Source organism: Nicotiana attenuata, unplaced genomic scaffold (assembly GCF_001879085.1).
Source record: "Nicotiana attenuata strain UT unplaced genomic scaffold, NIATTr2, whole genome shotgun sequence".
Lineage (NCBI taxonomy): Eukaryota > Viridiplantae > Streptophyta > Magnoliopsida > Solanales > Solanaceae > Nicotiana > Nicotiana attenuata.
The window spans coordinates 166957-182482 of NW_017671250.1; the positions used below are offsets into that span (position 1 = coordinate 166957).

Here is a 15526-nt window from a genome sequence, read left to right on the forward strand (position 1 = left end):
GCAACAATTATATCAAATTTCAATTATCACATGTGTAACCTAACTAGTTCGAACATTTACAAAATTTAAGACTTTTATGCCTTTTTTTTTCTTGTCACTTTTTGAAGAAGACGGGAGAGTGGATTTGAAGTTGAGAGAAAAAGAGCAGGCCCCTCTGGACAGGGAGCAGCAAGGTAGAGAAAAGCAGTTGCTAGACGAGATTAGAAAAGTCATTAACCTTAAACTAGATTTAAAGGCCAAATCATTAAATTTATATTTTAAGACCACAAGCAATCAATTTGATTCACTATCTCGAATATAAAAGTAGATAATAACATTAAAAGAGAAAATAAGATGCAGAGAAAGCCAAGATAATTAATTCTTATTGAGATTGCTTCTTCCTTGAGATCTTTATTTTGCTTAGTAAGAAGTATTCTTGAGTTTTTTTCCAGATGGGATACAAAATGGCAAAAGTGGGATTTAAATAATAGTAAGATCTCCTATAACCGTCCTCTAACATGTCGCATATCCATTACCACCATTATTCACTTCTTCCGTAAGAACCAGCTCATGTTGGTTCTTTATAACCGAAGATCAGGAAACTGTTTTTGTCCAGTTTCTTTTGGGAACGATTTAGCTGCCTTGGGGTGTTGACCCTTTACTCTGATGCGATACAATTCTCGGATACCACGCCTGGTAGTGATGATTTTCTTTTCCAATATAGTGTCCTCTGGAAGAGCAAATTCCTAATTACCGATATGTAGAGATTTAGCTAAGAAAGAACAGAAAAGGAAAATTTGCAGAATTAAGTAAGAAGATTAAATAAGATTTTTCATTCTTCAATGGATCTTTACAAAGATGCTGCTGGGCTAATTAAGGCAAGGGTCCTACAGCTGTGACCACCTAGACAACCAATGAGAAATGAACAGAGGTGGTCCTATGCTAACGGATACAAAGGGATAAGAATGGACATGTGTCTTTCAAAGATAAAAGCTACTCTACTTGGATAAAACTCTAAACAAATAAAACTCAAGGCACTTAAGTGCTAATATACTAAGCTATTTTGCAATTAGCCTCTTTCCAATCAGTAACCAAGTTTCCCAATTTCATTTTCTGAACTATCCCGTTCCACAACATCCCACCTTCCTTCGAGAACCTTGATCTTCAAGGTTGAAATTCAGGGAATTGGGAAGTGATAAAGGAATAATCCTCCCAAGTTGCATCCTCTGGAGCCAGATTGGCCCATTGCACCAAGATTTGCGTAACAGCTTGATTGTTCCTCTTCACCATTCTCCGGTTAAGTATAGCCATTGGTTCTGCCACTAACTGACATTCAGGCGTGCTCAAAGGTGGTTCCTTTATGAAAAAATCTTTTGGACCCAATTTCTTCTTCAGTTGACAAACATGAAAAACTGGGTGGATTCGAGACTCGACGGATAACTAGAGCTCATACGCCACAGAACTAATCTTTTTGATAATCGGATAGGGACCAAAAAACTTGGAGGACAACTTTAGGTTCTTTCTCACAGCCACTGAAGATTGGCGATAAGGCTATAACTTGATGAAGACTAAATCGCCTACTTCAAAGGTGTGCTCACTTTTTTTGCTATCAGCGTATTGCTTCATTCGTGCCTGAGCCTTAATCAAATTTTCCTTCAGTTGTTTGCTTATTATCTGTCTTTCTTTCAGCAATTGATCCACGGATTCAACCTTGGATTATGCAATCAGCTCGAAGGTTGGCTGGGGTGGATCATACCCGTATAGAGCCTTGAAAGGAGTCATATTGATTGTGGACTGATGACTCGTGTTGTACCAAAATTCTGCCAGAGATAACCATTTGCCCCATTCCTTAAGCCTTTGCCCAGTCATGCATCGGAGGTAAGACTCCAAACATTGATTCAACCTTTCTGTTTGACCGTCGGTTTGGGGATGATATGCCGAGCTCAATTTCAACTGAACCTGCAGGTTTTTGAAAAGTTCTTGCCAAAATAGGCTCACAAAAATTGGGTCTCTGTCAGAAACAATTGAGGACGGTACTTCATGTAATTTGCAGACATGATCAAGGAATAATTGAGCAATTTGAGTAGCATTATACGGATGAGTTAATGCAATGAAATGCGCATATTTTGTAAACCTATCAATCACCACTAGAACGACTTCCTTTCCTTGTGATTTAGGTAATCCCTTCCCAAGCTCTTTCCGGAATAGGTAAAGGGTGTAGCAATCCAGGGTAGGCTACACTCTCATCTTTGTTCCTTTGGCAGACTTCACATTCTTGTACCATTATTTTCACATCTTTAATCATCTTTGGCCAGTAAAAAAGTGCCTTAAGTCATTGATATGTGGCATGAATTCCAGAGTGCCCTTCCCATGAGGTCTAATGCATATCATGAATCAATTTTTCCCCGAGGCCTAACTGTTTTCCCACCCATAATTTTCCTTGGAACCTTAGCAGTCCTGACTGTAGTGACACATCTTGTACTGCCTTGGAGTCTAAGCTGAGCTTTGTGATTAGTTCTTGAGCCTCTTGATCACCTTCATAGCTTTCTATCACTTCTTGTACCCATTTGGGTTGAATCACACTTAGGCCCAAACACAAAGCTTCTACTTCTTGGTTAACCTATTTGGTTTCCTCTTCCCTTCGAGACAACGCATCTGCTACTAAAATCTCTTTCCCTTGCCTGTAGAGTATTTCATAGCTTAGGCCCATCAATTTTGTCACTCCTTTGTGTTGTCATGATGTAGTGATGCGTTGATCTTTGAGGAATTTTAAGCTAAAATGGTCCGTCCGGATGATAAAGTGACTGGGTTGAAGGTAATGTCTCCATTTTTCAACTGCTAAAAGAAGGGCAATTAATTCCTTCTCATATGTTGAAAGCCCCAGGTGTTTTTGACACAAAGCCTGACTCATGAAAGCAATTGGCTTGTTGTTTTGAGACAGAACAACTCCTACTCCCAGACCACTAGCATCTACTTCGACCACAAATGGTAACTTAAAGTCGGGTAATGCTAATACTGGTGCTTGGGTCATAGCTAACTTCAAAGCCTCAAACACATGTGTTGCTCCCTCATTCCACACAAAACCCCCTTTCTTTAGTAACATGGTTAATGGTTTACTGATTACTGCATAGTTCTGAATGAACTTGCGGTAATAACCCGTTAATCCCAAAAAAACTTTGCAGCCCTTTGATGCAATTGGGCTTAGGCCAATTCACCATGGCCTCTATTTTTGCACTGTCAGTTCTGACCCCATCCTTTGTGATGACATGGCCCAAGTATTCCACTCGAGTTTGGTCAAAACTGCATTTAGACCGTTTGGCAAACAAATGATGTTTAGCTAACAGTCCAAAAACCTCTCTTAGATAGTCCAAGTGCTCCTTGAACGACGCACTATAAACCAAAATATCATCAAAGAAAACCAAGACGAACTTCCTTAGGTGAGGCCCAAAAATTTGGTGCATGAGTGCTTGAAAGGTCGCCGGCGCATTTGTAAGCCCAAACGGCATCACAGTAAATTCCCACAGCCCATGATGAGTTTTGAATGCCGTCTTGTGTTCATGACCCGCTTTCATGCGTATCTGATGGTAACCTGAACGTAGATCCAACTTAGAAAAATAATGAGCGCCATTAAGCTCATCAAGTAAATCCTCTACTACAGGAATGGGATACTTGTTTTTAATGGTAATGTCGTTAAGCCTCCGATAATCAACACATAATCTCCATGTTGAATCTTTCTTCTTGACAAGAATCACAGGTGAACAAAAAGGAGAAGTACTGGTAGTTACTGTTTTGCCTCCAACATTTCTTGGATGATTCTCTCAATGACGTCTTTCAGCTCATGTGAATACCTGTAGGGCCTCTGATTAACAGGCTTTGCACCAGGAACTAACTCAATGGCATAGTCACACGATCGAGCCGGAGGTAATGCAGTAGGCTCATTAAAAACAACAGTAAACTTAGACAAAATGTCTTTCACAAGAGCTGGAACCAATTCTTCATTTGGTTCTACTGATTCCAAGTAACATGTTTGAGCCACCCAATTACAGCCAGCTCTGTTAAGCAGCCTATAAACTAACCTTGAATCCATTTTAGCCATGGATTGTGAATCTGGATATCCAACCAATGTCACCATTCGGCTACCTTTCATGAAAGACACACTATGAGGCTTAGTATTTATAACCATGGGTGCTATCATGTCGATCCAATCCATTCCTAACACCATATCACAACCTCCAACCTTCATTAATCGCAAATCAAATTTGAAGACTTCACCTTGCATTTGCCAGATTACGTTGGGGCAAAAAATTTTACTCCACATAATCCCTCCATTGGCTACCCTAACCTTCATGGGCCTAACCATTAGATGCATGACTAGTTTCAATTTTTCTGCCAGTTGGGGGTCCAAGAAACTATGCGTTGCCCCCGAGTCCACCAACACAATTATGGGTTCATTTTGCAGTATTCCTGGAATCTTAATGGTGTTTGGGCCTCTATCTGGGCCATCCAACATGTTAATCCAAGCTGCTTCTTCTTCGCATTCCTCCATTGCATTTACCACAGCCTCTTCATCATTTACTTCAGATTTTTGTTCCTCTGGTACTCCAAAACTTTCCCCTTCCTCAAATATTGTTTCCGCTTCAATATCCTCTATAGAATTAAGGGCTTTCACCTTGCATTGATGCCCAGGAAAATATTTGTCGTGACACTTATAACACAACTTCTTTTCACGTAATGTTTCCAAGGAAGGGTTATTTTGTAAGGTTGCTAGATTACGGGTTACAATGAGTAGTAAGTTTTTTGGGCTTGGGCCGATGATTGCTTTGGGGCTTGGGGGAAAAGTTATTTTGGGCTGAGTGATGGAAATCTTTGGTGGTTGAATATTTTTGTAGATGGCTGCCAAGGTCTTTTCATATAATTTGGCCACTTCTAAAGCATCTATCATTGTCTGAGGATTAGACGCTCTTACCATAGATTCCAAATCAGGTTTTAATCCTCTAATAAAACAATACACAAAATAAGCTTCATTAAAGGTAGGATTAATTAATAACAAGTAAAAACATAGGTCTTCAAACTTGTTAAAATAGCTTTCAACATCTGTCCGTTGTTGTAGCCTATTAAATTCAACCACAATGTCCAAGGGTCTAATGTTACCATACCTTCGGCAAACATCCAAACAAAAGTTTCCCATGTTACAACCCCCCCATGTTCCATCATATACACATCAAACCACGTATCCATCTTTTCTTTGACATGGAAAGCCACATAACTCATTTTTTCAGTAGCCTCAATTTGATACAGTTCAAAGTACTTCTCACATCGTCTTATCCAACCTCGCGGGTTGTCACAGTCAAAATTAGGAAAACTTAGCTTAACTTTTGGGCCTTTAAAAGGGCTGAAAATTTGGGTAATGGCTGTAAATTATGTTGACTATTGGGTTGCACCAATGAACTATTCATAACGGCCTGATAAGCTAGAGGTGGTAGGAAGGTAGTGGTGACAGGTATTTGGGTTGAGGTGGAGTTAACTTGAGTGGTGTTCATTGGAATACTTGTGTTAAAAACAGGGTTAGCCAAAGAAATTGGTATAGATGCAAAACTGGTAGTTCTTGGTGGTTGAGTGAGTGAAAGTGATGCTGGAGGGTACAAAGAAGGTCCTGAACTGTAAAATGTTGAAGGCCCAAATTGTGTAATGGGTACCGTAGCAGAAACCATAGGATTGAAGGGAGCGGCAGCTAGAGACAAATTCCTTCTCGTTTGTGAAAAATTTGGTGTCACTGGTGAAAGAGAGGGTCTGTGCATTCCAGTTACCGAAGCTTCTCCTCTTTCTATTGTTGAATCACCCATGGCCAAAGCTGCAACGGATCTCCCTGAAGCCATTGATTCCGATCTTTGTTCGATCTCTAGACGGCCCAACAAGGTGTCAAGTATACGANTTAGTTAAGAAAGAACAAGAAAAGGTAAATTGCAGTAATTAGTAAGAAGATTAAATAAGATTTTTCATTCTTCAATGGATCTTTACAAGGATGCTGTTGGGCTAAATAAGGCAAGGGTCCTACAGCTGTGACCACCTAGACGACCAATGAGAAATGAACAGAGGTGGTACTATGCTAACGGATACAAAGGGATAAGAATGGACACGTGTTTTTCAAAGATAAAAGCTACTCTACTTGGATAAAACTCTAAACAAATAAAACTCAAGGGACTTAAGTGCTAATATACTAAGCTATTTTGCAATTAACCTCTTTCCAATCAGCAACCAAGTTTCCCAATTTCATTTTCTGAACTATCCCGTTCCACAACACGATACCCAAATCTTCCATCGTAGGAAGCATGTCGGTTGTTTCATCATCAATCAACGATGGTTCAAACACCTTTAAGTTATCAGCATTCACAACTGAATACATTTGCATATAGGCAGGCAATTCTAGTTGGACAACATTATCTCCAATTTTTCTTAAAATCCGAAAGGGACCATACCTGATAGGCTTGAGCTTTTTGCCTTCGCCTTTCAACCTTGCTTTCCCTAGGTGAAGCCAAACCAAGTCACCTTCTTGGAAATCTCCTGTATTCGATGCTTATCATGGCGCTCCTTATATTTTTGTTGCGACTTAAACAGTTGTTATTCTACTTCCTGATGCACTCGTCAGATATGATCAATGAATCGTTGAGCCTTGAGTATGTCAGCCTCAGCTTTGCCATCTTGTGAAGCTACTTTAACCGTAAACTCCAAATCAAATGGACTTTGTGGTAAGAATCCAAGGATAATTTCTGTTGGGGCCTTGTTTGGTTGAACCATAAATTGTGTGGTTGATGGCAAACAATAAAAATGGTATGCTCTCATCCCAAGTTTTTGGGTGGCGCAAGTTGTAGCCACGCAAGAGATGAACCAACATCCGGTTAGCCACTTCTGTCTGACCATCCGTTTGTGGATGAAAAGCGGTGCTCCGTTTCAACTTTAGTATCCATCAACTCCCATACAGTGCTCCAGAATTTGCTCAAGAACCGAGTATCACGGTCTGATAAGATTGAATTAGGCAACCCAAAAATCTTCCACACATTTTCAAAGAACAACTTTGTTGCCTCCACTCCAGTAACAGTCTTCTTGCATGGAATAAGTACCACCGTCTTAGAGAATCTGTCAACGATTACATATAGGTAATCGTTACCGCGTCGAGTCTTGGGAAGACCTCCCAAAAAGACCATAGAAATGCTTTCCCAAGGACGAGTAGGAACTGGTAGTGGAGTGTACAAACCCAACTTTCTGTTAGCAGGCTTTGAGACACTATATAAATTGACTTACATCTTCCTGCATACCCGGCCAATATACATAACGTTGAAGATTCAATGTCGTCTTTGTCACACCTCCTTTTTCCCGAGGAATATGGAGTTTTTCCAATGAAAGTGACATTATCCAAAATGTAATTAATTATTTAATCAGAGTGGCCACTTGGAATAATTTTAGGGTGTTCCAAGTCACCGGTTTTATTTTAAATCTCAAATCGAGGATATTTGACTCCGTTTTAAAATTTGCAAAATCAGAAGAGCGGGTAAGGAATTCTATTAACCCGGGAGAAGGTATTAGGTATTCCTGGGTTCCGAGGTTTTAGCACGATCGCTTTGATCATACCTGGCGTAGCTAACTGTTTAATTACGTATTATTAGAAACTATGTGCATTTCTACCTTTTACCACTTTTTAATTAGGGTGTTTATGGATTTAATCTTTGAAACGAATTATATGTATGTAAATTCGTATTATTTGGGGCGCTAAAATTATGTCACGCGTACGTGTACACAACTAATCACACTTTATTAATTAAGATTGTTTTGCCAAAGTTGTGCGAACGCGTACTTTGATTTATTTGTGGAAGATCATAATTATGTCACGTTAACGTGTACATAATCATGATAATAAATTACAAGCGTGCCTAAAGCATTGTGCGAATAACTGTGCATGCCCTGTCCTAGAATACAATGTCTATCACGATATAATGATATTTTTGTTATATACTGAATCGTATAACACAATTACTAGTTCGGTATATGGTAACTGATAATTCTTCAGAAACTTAACAGGAATTATATTTTGTTGTAATTCACTAGCAATAATATCTATTTCTAACATATACAAATAAAAAGGCACAAATGCCTCACATATATCAGCAAATTGATGAAGTCGACTAAAGAGAAGTTCATCGGTTTTTTTTGTTGATAAAATAGCCAAATAAAAAAAAAACTGTTCATAAGGTCACCAAATGATTACTGTAACATTTATCACATAAGTTTGCATGCTTTGTGTAACAAGGCAATGGACTCACAGTGTTAGAGGATTTATCAGAGAGAAAGCAGGTAATATTGGTCCATCTAATAGTAACCGTAGCTACTTTTCCAGTGATTGGAGCTGGAGCTTCGCCATTTTCACTTTCTCTCTCGTCTGTTTCTTTCTTTGCAGGTTGCGGCTGGTTGTTCTCAGAGTGAGGGGGGTCGCGGCTGAAGCTTGACAAGGGAGCTAGGGTGGTTGAGACGTGGGATTTTTGTGGGGGTGCTGCTAACTCTCAAGGTGAGATTAATGGAGTTCTTTGGATGAGTTTGATTGATTCTTGAGGAGAAGAAGATGAGCAGCGGCTGCTTCTCTTTTTTTTTTTTTTTTTTTTTTTTTTTTTTTTTGTAGGAAGATCAGATGTATAAGGGAAATCAGATCTTTTGGGAGTGGGCTACCGCTAGGGTCCTTAGAATTAGGAGATTAGGTTTTTAATTTGATTTTTTATATGGGTGTAAAAGTTGACATGGACCATTGGATGAAAGTAGATGAAGGGTTTGATGGGTGAGAAAAGGGTTTGGGCTAAAAGAGATTGGAAGAATGGGCCTTTCTCTTGCTGGGCCACTAAAATCCGAAAATGAGCTCCCAATTGGCCCAAATTCAATTCTTTCTCATACTACCAAAATATACTAATTATTCTTAGTTAATAAGAAAATACTATTAAAGTGAACTATATATAAAAATGAAAACTAATTTTGGTATTTTTTAAATATTATAATAAAGTAAAGACAGAGAAAATAGCATATCAACCAACTTATTATGAGTTCCCTTCTTGTACCTGATAACAAGATTAAACTGCTCCAAGTATGTCATCCACTTCATATAACGAGCTTGCTGCAAACGAGACTACACTTGTAAATACTGTAAAGGGCGATGATCGGTATGAACCACAGTTTCTTTGCCCAAAAGATAAACCCGCCAATGCTTAACGACTTGATATAAGGCCAATAGCTCTTTGTCATAAGTGGGATAATTTTTCTGAGCTCCTTGAAATAACTCAGAATGATAAGCAAGTGGCCACCCTTCCTGCATTAACACAACACCCATGGCATAATCTCCTGCACTTGCCGCTTAATCTCCTCATTTTGCAGTACCGAGTTACGATACATATTGAGGTTTGGTAAAGTTGAGTCAGAGAGGAGCTGAATCTCGTGTTCTACTTCCCTCGTTGGTGGTAATCCACATATTTCTTCAAATACATCAACATATTCATCTAATAAATGCTGAAAATCGCCCTCTATTTCCTTGCAAGATAAAGTAACAGATTCAACCTTGGGTATAGACTCTATTTACCTGATCAATATTAGCACGAACCGCTGACTTGCATGTAGCAACTTTTTAGCCTGACCAGCTGTTACCAATTCCATTATTTGCTCGGGAATATCTCCATGGACAACATATGTCTTTTCATCCTTTCGAAGGTGATACTTCCGAGCTATTCGATAATACATTGCATCTCCTTCCCACTTACCGAAGATCACTTGGCAAATATCAAGGGGAACTATCTCGCACAACACATCATCAATGAATTGGCCAGTGATGGCGAATCGCCATTTGCATTGCTTCTGGATATTCGTCTCTGCTCCTTTGTGAATCCATCCCAAGTTATAAGGACGAGGATGAGGCACTGTTTCCAATCCTAGCTTCTGCACTAAGCTTGCAGATATAAGATTTTTCTGGCTTCCAAGGTCGAATATAGCTCCAATCACATCTTGTTTAACTTGAATACGCACAGCGAATAGTTCTTCTTTAATGTTCGGTGTAGAGGGCGGTCGCGAGCCTGTCTCCTTCGGCATGGCCATCAAAGATAAACTCATGTACGCATTACTTACTTTCCTGAGCTCAACAAGATCTTCAACAACAGTTAGTGCTGTTGTATGCTTCCCTTTCTCCTCTTTCTTCCATTTCTTAGGTAACAATTTTGGATGCAACTTCCAGCATTCTTTCTTGTCATGACCTGCAATTTTATAGTGCCCACAATATTTTTCAGATTCGGATGTTAGGGAAGAAGAGTCACCCTTCTTTTGGTTTTCAGGACTGAATTTCTTGGTCTGCTTGAAATTTTACGTTTGTGACTTCTTCTCGCCATACGCTCTATTTTTTCTTTCAATAGCCATTGTTGTGGTGCTTGCATTAGATAAATCATGAACTGGAAACAGACTTAGTTCAGCCCGAATCCGCTCATGTAAACTAGATAGATACTTTCTGTAGGTTGACGGGTCATTCAAGGATACTCCCAAGCTTAGTACTTGTCGCCTAAACTCAGAGATGTAGTCTTGTACTGTTTGATCTTTCTTTTGTCGTAGTCGATGCCACTGGTTCCACCACTCTTCTAAGTACCCATAGGATAAAATTTCTTTTGTACGAGGCACTTAAATTGACTCCAGGTAAGGCCATCAACTTGTCTAGTTTTAGTAATAGCCTTTCACCAAGTTTTTGCATGTCTTATCATTATTAACGGTGTGTAGGCGACTTTTTGGGCATTACTAAACCTCTGAAGAGTGAAATATGTCTCCAACTAGTCTAGCCATGAATCTAGTTTCTCTGGATCAACTACTCCGTCGTACTCAGGGATTTCAACCTTTGCTTCCACCTTAAAAATTTCTGGGACTTAGGTGGTGTTTGACTGAAAATTATCGAATACTTTCCAAGCAAATCAATCGAAATAATTCAAAGGGTAAATCATAGCTAATCATAATTAATCACTGGATTAGAAGACCAACTTGAGACATTGAAATAATCAATTATGGAACAATATAAACGGGATTTTATTCATCAAGGTGACTTGACCTGCCTCTCCTTGAAGAGGTTCAGGATCTTACATTGATCTTGTTTCTGGCTCCACTTACTGGATTAGAAGACCAACTTGAGACATTGAAATAATCAATTATGGAACAATATAAACAGGATTTTATTCATCAAGGTGACTTGATCTGCCTCTCCTTGAAGAGGTTCAGGATCTTACATTGATCTTGTTTCTGGCTCCACTTATGGAGTATATCTTTTTCTTTTTGGAGTATTCAGAGTTGTGTCGAAGAAGAAGCCCCCCTTGGGAGGTTCTCTCCCTTGGTATTTATAACCTCAGGCTTTTCCATCTGGTCACGAATGGGCCCCTCCTTTTATTGTGGAGACATCCCCTCGTTTGTTTTAAGGACAGTTGTCATAAATCAAGAGTCAGCGGCGTTGACCATCTACTACAAAGTGGTCGTGATGGGGTTGACCCCCTAGTCGAAAAATGGCCGAATATCTGTCAATACAGTTAGTCCCTCCGTTCGTCGAGGTCGTGCTCGAGTCGACCTCGGCGGACGGATAGAGCGGCGTGATCGGGGAGGGCCCTTAAAAATGAGTTTTCAGCATTGAACTGTTGGTTGGCGAGTGGAGCGTCATCCCGCGCAGTCGTTTGTAATGGCGCACGTTTTCATGAAACCGAATCGCTTCGTGCACGATTAAGTATTAGTGGCGATCGTTGGGTCCCGTGCAGGCAGAATCCGTTATTTATACCTGGAGAAGATGTGTCATTTTGTTTTTTACATGTTCATTGTTCTTCTAAGAGAAATCTCGAGAAGCCTTTTCTTCTGTCAAATCGCATTTTCCCTATTCTTCCAATCATTATCATCATTGATTTCTCCGTCTCCCTTGTCAAAGTTCTTCTTTCTTTCGCTCGTGAATCGATTATGGCAGGCACTTCTTCTCGCGGCAATCGCTCGGCTAATTCTCCGGGAGTCGAAAATCCCGCTCCGACAGATAAAAGGTTAGAGTTGGTGGGAGGTGAGGAAATTCCTTCGGTCGATGAGATTCTACCTCACCCAAGAGATCAAGTGATGGATTTCAGTGCACCGGGCGGCGTGGAACAGGGGGACATTGCTTCTTTAATGGGGGAAGTGGGGATAGCTCAAATGCGGGAGCGATGGCGTATCCCACATTATGCCGAGATCGCTCTTGCAAAGACCGAGGACAGGGTACAGATTGACCGTCGAGGGTATTGCTCGTTCTATGCTTATCCCTTCCAGGTGGGGTGTACACTCCCGCTCCCGATGCTGATAGTAGACTTCTGTCGCTATTACGAGGTATGCCCGACCCAACTTTCTCCTTGTCTTTACAAATTGCTCCTCATGTTCATCAAATATGCGGAGCTAGCGGGTAGGGAGGTCACTTTGAGGCACGTGCTCAGTCTCTTCGCTCCCCAAATAATCCGCGGCACCATGATCCATGCACGCCCACGAGGATCGAAGGGCTTGATGGTTGGGCTGGACGACGAGGTCATTCGTCATTCCTTTGAGAATTTTTTCTATATTCGGACTGAACACCTGGTGGCGGACCCAAACGGATTCCCGGAAGTTTGGAACTTTGCACGTGAGTCCTCGTTCCTGACTGGGCATCCGCTCTATTTCGACTTTCCTCATGCTTTGTACTTATGGTTATTGATTTACCTTTATTTTTGTAGGTGAAAAGTTGCCGCCGCCTCCTTTGGAGGGGATCCGAGACTGGGTCGAGGCAGTGCTTCCTCGTACTGCGGGCATTCGCACCTGGGCGGCTTTCTAGGAGAGGCATGGTCGCAGGCCCGTGACAGGTGGAATTTCGGTCCTTTCTCTTTTCTATTTCGTTTTGTTCTGACTGCGTCTATTGATTTGTTTGTTCATTGTCGCTAGAGAGACCACGTCGTGCCAAAGCTCCACAATTGGCTTTCCGTCGGCCGGGTGCACTTGCTAGGCTGGCTGCTGCGCCTGTGCCTCGTCGAGTACCGAGGGCGGCGTCGGTTGAATCGTCAGCGACCGCGTCTCCACCGCGGGTTATGCCACAAGATGAGAGGCCGTCCGGGCTTGTTCGTTCTCGGACGGGCTCGCCTTCGAATGAGGAGGAGGATAGGCCTTCGTAGAAACAGCGAGTGGCATTTGTGGCGGCTCCTCCATCGGTGATCAACTTGGATTCTCCCCCGACAGATTCAGAGGGCGGCACAGCTGTGGCGCTTGTTGGCGAGGAGAAGGAGTTAGTCGAAGTTGAACCTGTTAGTTCTAGCCAAGGGAATGTTGTTGTCTCGACGACCCTGTTCGAAGTTCCTGTTGCGAGGCGGAGGGTCGATCCTTACAGGCCGCCGTAGAGACCTCTGATGTACCAGTGTTGGCCACGGCGAGTTGCTCTACCCCAACGGTGGCGGAGAGGGGGCAGGACGTGGTGGAGGACGAGGATGAATCTGAGTCCGATTTGGACCCCGACGACGTTCGTATGTTCGAGGAGGGTATTACCAATTCTACGGTGCGCCCAGGGGGGCCGGCCCGTTTTATTGAGGTTCCCTCGGATTTGAACTTACTAACTGAAGGAACTAGCTTGGTGTCGCAGTTTGAGTTGTTGTGTTCGGAAGCCGAGAACGCGTCTTTAAGGAGCGTTTTGGATATTGAAGTGATGGACGAAGTGACCGTGATGGGCCTAAGGGTACGTAGTACGTTCCTATATATTTTTTTTTTCTTCCCCTCCCGTTTTAGCTTTTGCCTTAACTTTGCCTTTCCTTTGTTCTGCAGACTTACCTGTTGGAGGTGGAGACCATCCGCAGAGCCAAGGTTCGCTCGAGGATCTTCCTGCAGATGCTGGGGAAATACCGTCGTTATCGTGATCGATGCCGAGGGCTGCACGAGCGTTTACGGAGCGAGCCCTGTAATCGGGCTTTGGGCGAGGAGTTGGCGAGGCGGGACCAGCAGCTGTTGCAGGCGCTTGGCAGTAAACGTTCTCTTGAAGAGCAGATTCGTCGGAAGGACGAGGAGCTTGAGGCGGGGAAAGGAATTGCAGCTGAGTGTGTGCACCTGCAGGGCAGGTTGAGGGAGATGGAGTTGGAGGCGGAACAGAACCGGGTCAAAGCAGCGGAGGCGGCTGCGGAATGGAGTGGGAAACTGGCGGCGTTGGAAGGCGAGGTTGCTGCCTTGAAATTTTTGGAAAGGGGTGCCTCGTTGAGGGTTGGGGCGTTAGAGGCGGCGATCCGCGTGCACGAGTCTCGGCTTGAGTCGGAGAGGGAGACAGTGACCCTTAAAGAGGCGGGGCTCGAGGAGCGGATTGGTGTTCTTGAGCAGGAGGCCCAAGTTATGTTGGACCGTATTGCGGCCTTGGAGGAGGAGAACCGGCGACTGCAGAGTCAAGCTGGTTCGTCGCATACTGCCGTTTCCCACCAGGTTCACAAACTTTGGGTTTACGCCGAAGCTCAACGCGATGTTTACAGGAACTTATTGGAAGCGGGTATTGTGACCGAGACCATCTTCGAGGTGGCACGCCAGAAGGCTCATGAAGCTTTTGCCGACTGTGGTTATGATGTGGCGACGCCCGAGGCTGACAATGGCGCGAGTGGCGGCGACGGTGACGGCGGTGGTAGTGCCGAGTGAAGAAAAGATTTATCGTTGCTTGTTGTTTTTCTTTATACCCCATTCGTCGGTCGGCGCTCGGTTGTTTCTTTGTTGTTTTTTCTGTATTTTTCTTTCTTGTCTCGACCGGCCAGGGCCGGATGTAAGCGGGGAGTACCCGCGTTCTTAACTCTGTAGACAATTGTACTCTTTTTTCCATCGTTTGTCTCGCGTTTTACTCTGTCTTCCGTTTCTCTCTTTTTCTTTTACGGATATGTTTGGAGGGACGATCAGCCCTTGAATTCGACCGAGGTCGTCATGTCAGTTTTAGATTGATAATGACGGCTTTTTGGCCTGACATGAACGGGGAGGAGCGGTCACCTTGTAATGACGGCAATTGGTTTTTCTTCGCCCCAGCCCTAGTGCGGCTGAGGTTGTCCCTAATAAATTTGAAAGCGAAGGCACTTGGCCTGAGCCCTAGTTTGGCTAAGGTCGAACCCGATATATTTTGATGGCGAAGGTGCTTAGCCTGAGCCCCGGTTCGACTGAGGTCGAACCTGATATATATTTTGATGGCGAAGGCACTTAGCCAGAGTCCCGGTTCGACTGAGGTCGAACCTGATATGTTTTGATGGCGAAGGCACTTGGCCTGAGTCCCGGTTCGACTGAGGTCGAACCTGATATATTTTGATGGCGAAGGCACTTAGCCAGAGTCCCGGTTCGACTGAGGTCGAATCCTGATATATTTTGATGGCGAAGGCACTTGGCTTGAGTCCCGGTTCGACTGAGGTTGAACCTGATATATTTTGATGGCGAAGGCACGTGGCCTGAGTCCCGGTTCGATTGAGGTCGAACCTGATATATTTTGATGGCGAAGGCACTTGGCCTGAGTCCCGCTCCTGGCTTG

General features: G+C 42.8%; 1 long non-coding RNA gene across 1 annotated transcript; it reads right to left on the bottom strand.

Moving 5' to 3' along the window:
* Nucleotides 1-334: 334 nt before the first annotated feature.
* On the bottom strand, nucleotides 335-8710 carry LOC109207038. Its single transcript, XR_002064959.1, has 2 exons — nucleotides 8295-8710; nucleotides 335-725 (listed from the first exon to the last, which is right to left on the bottom strand). It is a non-coding gene; the product is annotated as an uncharacterized LOC109207038 (long non-coding RNA).
* Nucleotides 8711-15526: the final 6816 nt, after the last annotated feature.